Raw genomic sequence first — 6,552 nt, forward strand, 5'->3', positions numbered from 1 at the left:
TACGATCCTCCTGCCTCAGACTCCTGAGCTGCAGGGATGACAGGCGTGGCCAGTGCAACCAGCTCTAGAAGTTTCTTAGTGTTCATCTGAAAGGTGTTTACTCTGCATCACCCTTGAAAGACAATCTAGCTTAAAGACAGCTTAGGTGGGCACATACTTTCTTTAACTATCTCACATTGTCCTCTGGCCTCTGTGGCTGCTGATCTTCTTCCCGTCCCGTTGTGACAGGGTGGTATCAGGTTAAAGCCTAAGTTCTGGACTCCTTGGCTGCCTGGGCCCAGTCCTGGTCCCACGATCGATCGCGGTGTCACCTGGAGCCCAGTGGCCCACTGTTGGCGATTCCGACGTTGGGGCCAGGCTCAACTGGCAGGTGCATTGTGGCTGTTGCCCAGGGCTGTTCACGTGGCGCTGTCACCTGGGGCTCCACGTGTCTTTGTTTGCTGGACTGCCATGACAAGGAGCCACAGGCTGGTTTAAACCACACGGTTTTATTTTCTCCCAATTCTGAGGCTGTTGGCCTCTTGTGGACCCTCCCCCTGGCTCACAGGTATCTCTTCCCCAGGGTCTTCACACGGTGCCGTCTGTGCCCTAATCACTTCTTATAAGGACTCTGGTCACACAGGACCTCATTTTACCTTGCGTATCTCTTTAGAAGTCCTAAAGCCAAATCCGGTCACATTCTAAAGTACCGAGGCTCCTCCAGAACTTGAATCTGAGTGGGGGACACAACAGCCTGTAACAACTGCGGTGGGGGCTCCAGATGACCTCTCTGGTGTGTCCACCGGGAGGCGCTGCCACTGGCTGGGTGGTCCCCTGTCACTCAAAGCCTCCCTGGGCTCCTTGGTGGGCGGGCGTGGGGACGCTTAAGACAGCAGAAGCAGAAGCTGCAAGGGTCCTGGGGTCTGGCCTGGGAGGTTGTATGACGCCGTCTCTGCTCTAGGTGATGGGTCCAGGCCAGTCCAGAGGGAAGGGGGAAACAGGTTGGGCTTCTCACACTTGGCCCATGTCCTCTTAAAGGGGGAGTGGCTGCACCTCGCCACCAGGGGCGTGATCCTGTGGAGCCCTCCGCGCCATGATGGCAGCAGAAATCACCCAGAGATGTCAGGTGACACTCCCCGTGCCTTGGTGCTCCATCTTTAAAGTGAGGATGGTGTTGGAAATACTAACCGTGGGGCGTGAAGGACTCGTGGAGCGTGCTGAGGATTCTTTTAGAGGGTTGTCAGGTAGCAGGCTCTGTCCCCTGGGGTCCTCCTCCTTGGTCCACAGCTCTGTTCCGCAGAGCCCCCAGGCGGGGTCCCTTTACCCCTCGTGGACTTGGTGTCCTTGGGTTTTATTTTTTTCTTTGCGGTTCTGGGATGGAACCCGGGCCCCCACAGGTGAGGGAGTCTCCATCCCCAGCTGCACCCCCCTAGATCTGCGGCCCGTTGGGTGGAATCCGACCTCTCCGCCATGCCCACACTCTGTCCCCTCCCGCGCTCTCTGAGGCTTCCTGATTCTCCCCAGTGTCTCTGTTTCCATTCTCTGTCTCTGTCTCTCTGCGGGCTGCATGCTGGGTGATGTCCCCAGGTCCGTCCTGCGGGTCACCAGGAGTCTTCAGCTGTATCTTAGGGAACGTTTTAATTCCTCTGGCTGCGCTTTCCTTCCCTTCCAGTCCGCCCCTGTTTTCATGCACAGTCTCCCGGGGTTGTGCTGTCACCTGGGTTCCTTGGTGGCCGAATCCTCTCCCCTGGCTGCTCCGTGCTCCAGGCCTGGAGCTGTGAACTCCGGCTCCGGGGGACTTGGCCTTTCTGTAGGTCTCCACTCCATAAGGGCCTCTTGGTCTGGCCTCTCCTCTCAACCTCCAGCACTGGGAACCTACCTTCTTTTTTTTTTTTTTTTGAGACAGACCAGTGCTGTCTGGGCTGGTTGGTGAACTCTGATCCTGGTCCTCTAGCAGGACAGTGTCACATGACCACGTCTAGATCACTGGAACCAGACGTCGGCTTGGATATATGACAAAGGCATCTTTTAAAAGCAGCAGAGGAAAGATGGGCGTTTATTTAAGGATCTTGAGACAACCGGTCAGTATTGGGGGCCCGGGGAGGAGGCCGTTCACCCTGACACACACCATGACTACGATAAAGCGCAGACGAAACAAAAACTTAAATGTAAATGTGGAGCTGTAAAAGTGCTATAGATGGAAATAATGTGATGTGAAAAGCCTGTTTAATTATTCAACTGATGGTAAAAGTCCTCCGGAAGCTGTGACTACAAGAATGTTTGGAAGTTCTGGACATTACTAGGAGCAAATCCACAGAGCAAGGGACCAGTTGGGAAGGGAGTCACATGAGACGGTCAAGGCTCAGCGTCCTGGTCCAGTAACACTCCCGCATGGCCCTGGAAGACAAGATCTCGCAGGAAGCCGGAAAGGAAACGGACCAGTGATTCACAAAATAAGAAACATAAAGCATGAAAAAGTAGGTTCTCCTCCTCTAATCTCGAAACACCTTAAAACAACATGTCATTTTACCCTATCGCAAGTGTCAAAAAGATGAGACTGTCCTCTGAGGACCAAGAGGGGATTCCACAGGATCCTCTTGCCTCAGCAGGAGTGTGGAATTAGGCAGCCCCGCCCCCACCCCGTGTTTTAATCCTAAGAACCCCTGAAGGGGACCTTATTTGGAAATAGGGCACGTGTTCTTAATAAAAGGAAGTGGAGGGTCTGGAGAGGGTCATGGGGGATCGCCCACGTGGGGCCTCTGTCCTGCACAGGGGAGGAGGAGGCAGAGGAGGAGGAGGACACCGACTGCGGAGGCTGAGGTCAGAGTGCCCAGGCCACGTGTCCAGGATCAGCAGTGGGTGGGGGCTGGGAGTTCTAGAAAGGACCCTCCCCTAGGACCTGCAGGGGGACTTTTCACCTTCAGAATTGGGAGGTGATAAGTTTCTGCTGTTCTCAGCCACCCCGATGTGGCCGTGGGCATGGGAGCCACGGGAAACCCGTTCAAGTGCCCCCAGAACCTTCCGGAGGGTAATCTAACACGTGCATCTCTAGAAGCCCCTCGAGATGAGGGACTGAGGATCTGTCCAAGGTTTCTTGGCCAGGATACTCACGGCAGCCTCCTTGAAGGGAGCTGGGTGAACAACCTGTACACCCGCCGACAGCGGGCTGGGAGTGACTGACACTGTTCTCTATGACGACAAGATAAAGAACAATGGCAGCCGCCGAGGGGGGGCTCTCACTGCACAGAGGGACCCCGTGAGAACAGAGGTGCAGGCCTCCCGCCCAAGGTCACACAGCCAAGGGGCAGAGACTCCCGCCCCCAGCCCCGGGCAGTGTCTTCACCATCCAACGGGAGTGCTCGAGGGGCAGCCCTGCACACGGCGATGCCCACGACAGGAAAGGCACCGAGGGACATGAGTGGCAGGCTGTTGGGGAGAAAGCATTCGAACACCTCCCGTTTTTGCAAAGATAAAAAGTGCATTCAGGGAGAGACAAAAAAGGCTGGAGGGTTCACTCTGCCTGGAGCCGAGGGCTCCCCGGGGCTGGGTGGGTTTATTTTCCACAATGAGCACAGGTCGCTTTTATAATCAGAACAGAATATCCAAAGCAACCCCCCCGCCCCCGCCTAGGCGGACCTCACCCACCTCCCAGCTCATCCTGGGAGGTGGGCACCGCGGGTTGGGGACTCTGAGCCTGTGACGCCCGGCCCACCAGGGCCTGCTGCCCGCGCCTTCCCCACACCGGCTCCCCCGCCGCATCGATTTCCCCATCCTTCAGAGGAGCCCTGAGGAAAGGGAAGAGCATCTCTGGATCAATGAGCCCTGCAGCTGGGGGTGGTGTCCAGGCCGAGCTGGCTTGTCACTGCCCTGCCCAGGCCTGGAGGGGAGCTGGTGGGCGGAGGAGCTGGCTGGGCTGTGGGGTGCCAGGGGGGACGTGTGGCAGGGGCCGGGGAGTGGCCCTGGGTGGGCCAGGCGGGGAGGTGCATGCTTTAGGGGGTGGGGCACAGGGGCACAGGGCAGGGGCCGTGTGTGTGTGTGTGGGGGGCTGCGCACAGGGTGGAGCAGGGGAGTGAGGGGGCGCTGCTGCCTGGCGCTGGGCACAAGGCTCCTCCGGGGACAGCTCTTTGCCTTGACCACGGGGGCTGGCCCCGGCCTCCCCTGTGAAGCAGGAGATGCTGGTGGCCACCCGCTGCCCAGATGGGGCGATGGGGTCGAGGGTGGGGAAGGCTGGAGGGCTTGGCCTTCAGCCTCCTCTGGGCTCTGCCAGCTGCAGCTGGGGACCTGCGGGGACCGCTAGGCTGACAGCCATGCTGCGCGCTGGGCAGAGGGGTGAGGGGCAGGAAGGCAACCGTGCCTGGCCCCAGGAGCTCGCAGTGGGGCTGGGGTGGGCGGGGGGTGCTCCTGGGCCCGTCTGGCCAGTGGACCCCCACCTGCGCTTGCTGGCCCAACAGGCCACTCTGGGCCTTCCCGTCCAGTCACCCGGGCTTCGTCCTTCCTGCCTAGACCAGCCAAACCCCTTCCTGACCGATCAGGTGACCAAACCCTGGCCCCTCGTCCATGGAGATGGGCCTCCTCTCTGCAGCCCCCATGTTGGCTGCCCAGGCACCCCCACATCTCTGTGTTCCCCCTCCGGGGCGAGGGACACTCCTTAGAGATCCTGGTTCACCACTCACTGCGCATGCGTCCCCCAGACTGTGAGCTCTGGGGGTCAGGCTGGCCTGCAGGGTCCTCCTGGCTGGGTCCTCAGCACAAATGGCCCAGCGTGTTTGTGGGGTGCATGAAGGACCACGACCCTGCGGGAGAGGGGTGCGCGTCCGGGCGGGTGTCCCACGCGGGTGCTGTAGGCATGCTCTGGGCGTGCCCATGTGCACACAGGACGTGCGTGTACGTGCCATGTACATTTGCACACCCACGCGTGTGTGCTGATGCTCACCTGTGTGCACACTGCTTCTCGCTCCAGGTGGAGGCCGCTCCGTATCCCCACACTCTCCTCCTTCGCCTGTGCCCTCCACTGCTGCCCACCCGGCCACCCAGCCCCAGCCCCGGCCCACGGGGGACTCACCGGACTCCAGGTCTGACGCTCCAGCAGCCAGGCCTGGACTCTCGGGAGCAGGGCCGGGCCTGAAGGCACCAGGAGTCCGGTCTCGGCAGAACCGGTGCTTCCGGGCTCCTCGTCTATGAAGTGGGGAGAGAGCCCCGAGCCCCCAGGAGACCGAGGCCCACCTGGCGGGAGGGCAGCAGCGTCCACCACCGTGACCCACTGACAATGACGATGGTGGTGACATTCCAGGGCTTAGCCCTGGAGCCAGCCGGAAGCCCAGGCAGGTGGGACCCTGGCTCTGGCCCCGGAGCGTCCCTGCAGCATCCTGGGGCAGGGCTGGGAAAGGAGGCGTCGCAGAGTGACGGGCTCCTGCCTGTGCCCACCCCCAGCTGCCCCTCAGGCCTGGGGCTCACAGCTGCCCGCGCTACCTGCTCCACAGCAGCCGCTGTGAGGTCCACCCTGACCACCGGCCCGTCTTCTGCCTCTCACACACCAGGCTCCGGCCTCGGGGTCTGCGTTTGCCATCCCTCTGCCTGGTGCCCTCGACCCCCAGATCCTCCTGTGGCTGACCCCTGCTCAGCTCAGAGGTCCCCTCCCCAGGTGACCTGGCTAACTACCGTCTCCCAAGTGCCCAGCCACTGGGAGGATCTGGGGGTCGAGGGCACAGGGCCACAGCGTCCACGACCCTGGCGCGTTTGGTCAACGGTCCTGTTGAGTCTTCATGGCCGGGTGGACACAGCAGGGCGCAGGTGTCAGAAGGTGCCCCGTGGGGCAGAGCCGCAGGGGGCGGGGACGTGCCCGGCTCCCTGGTTCCAGTCCTCGTGCCTTCTTTAGCCAGCACCCACTGTGTCCCACCTCCTCTCAGCCCCGGGTCTGACCGTCCTCAGGGTGAAAGGGGGTCCCCAGCCCCTGAGGGCTCCCCACTTAGGCCCTGAGGGTGTCCTGGGCCCTCACAGAGCTGGGGGCCTCTGGCTGTCCACGTCAGGTCCAGCCTCTGTCCAGGCTGGCAGCAGCAGGGCTCGGGTCAGCGGGAGGCCCGAGTCGGCCACGGGTTCCCCTGGGGGCCTCCGCCCTGTCCCCATCTGCGCCAGGGCCTCGGGGTGGAGGCAGATGCAGGTGGCTCTCACAGACCTCCCACCCACTTGCACCCCCCCAGGGGGAGCCCCTCTGTCACTTGTCACTCGCGGTGTCTGCTGCTGCTGCAACCTGCAGAGCTCCAAGCGGCAGCCCGGGAGGTGGCCGAGGCCTGCAGGGGCGATCCTCCTGGCCACCTGCCTCCTGCCTGGTGTTTGTGGAGGCCGGCCTCCGTGCCCGCCACAGTGCCCGGGGACAGGCTGGGTCCCGCTGGCTGGGGCCAGGGCCACGGGCAGGGTCTCCTGCTCTCCCCGGCCCCCCCAGGGCAGGAGACCCTCCTCCGGGCTCTGGGAAAGGCTGGCACCTGACAGGGAGGGGGGGGAGGGTGGACAGAGGCCGCCTGTCCCAGCCCCAGGAGCTGCTCTTGGCTCTGGGGCTGTCATCTGGGGTCCCTCGGA

This window comes from Urocitellus parryii, chromosome 4 (genome assembly GCF_045843805.1).
Source record: "Urocitellus parryii isolate mUroPar1 chromosome 4, mUroPar1.hap1, whole genome shotgun sequence".
In the NCBI taxonomy this organism is placed as follows: Eukaryota; Metazoa; Chordata; class Mammalia; order Rodentia; family Sciuridae; genus Urocitellus; species Urocitellus parryii.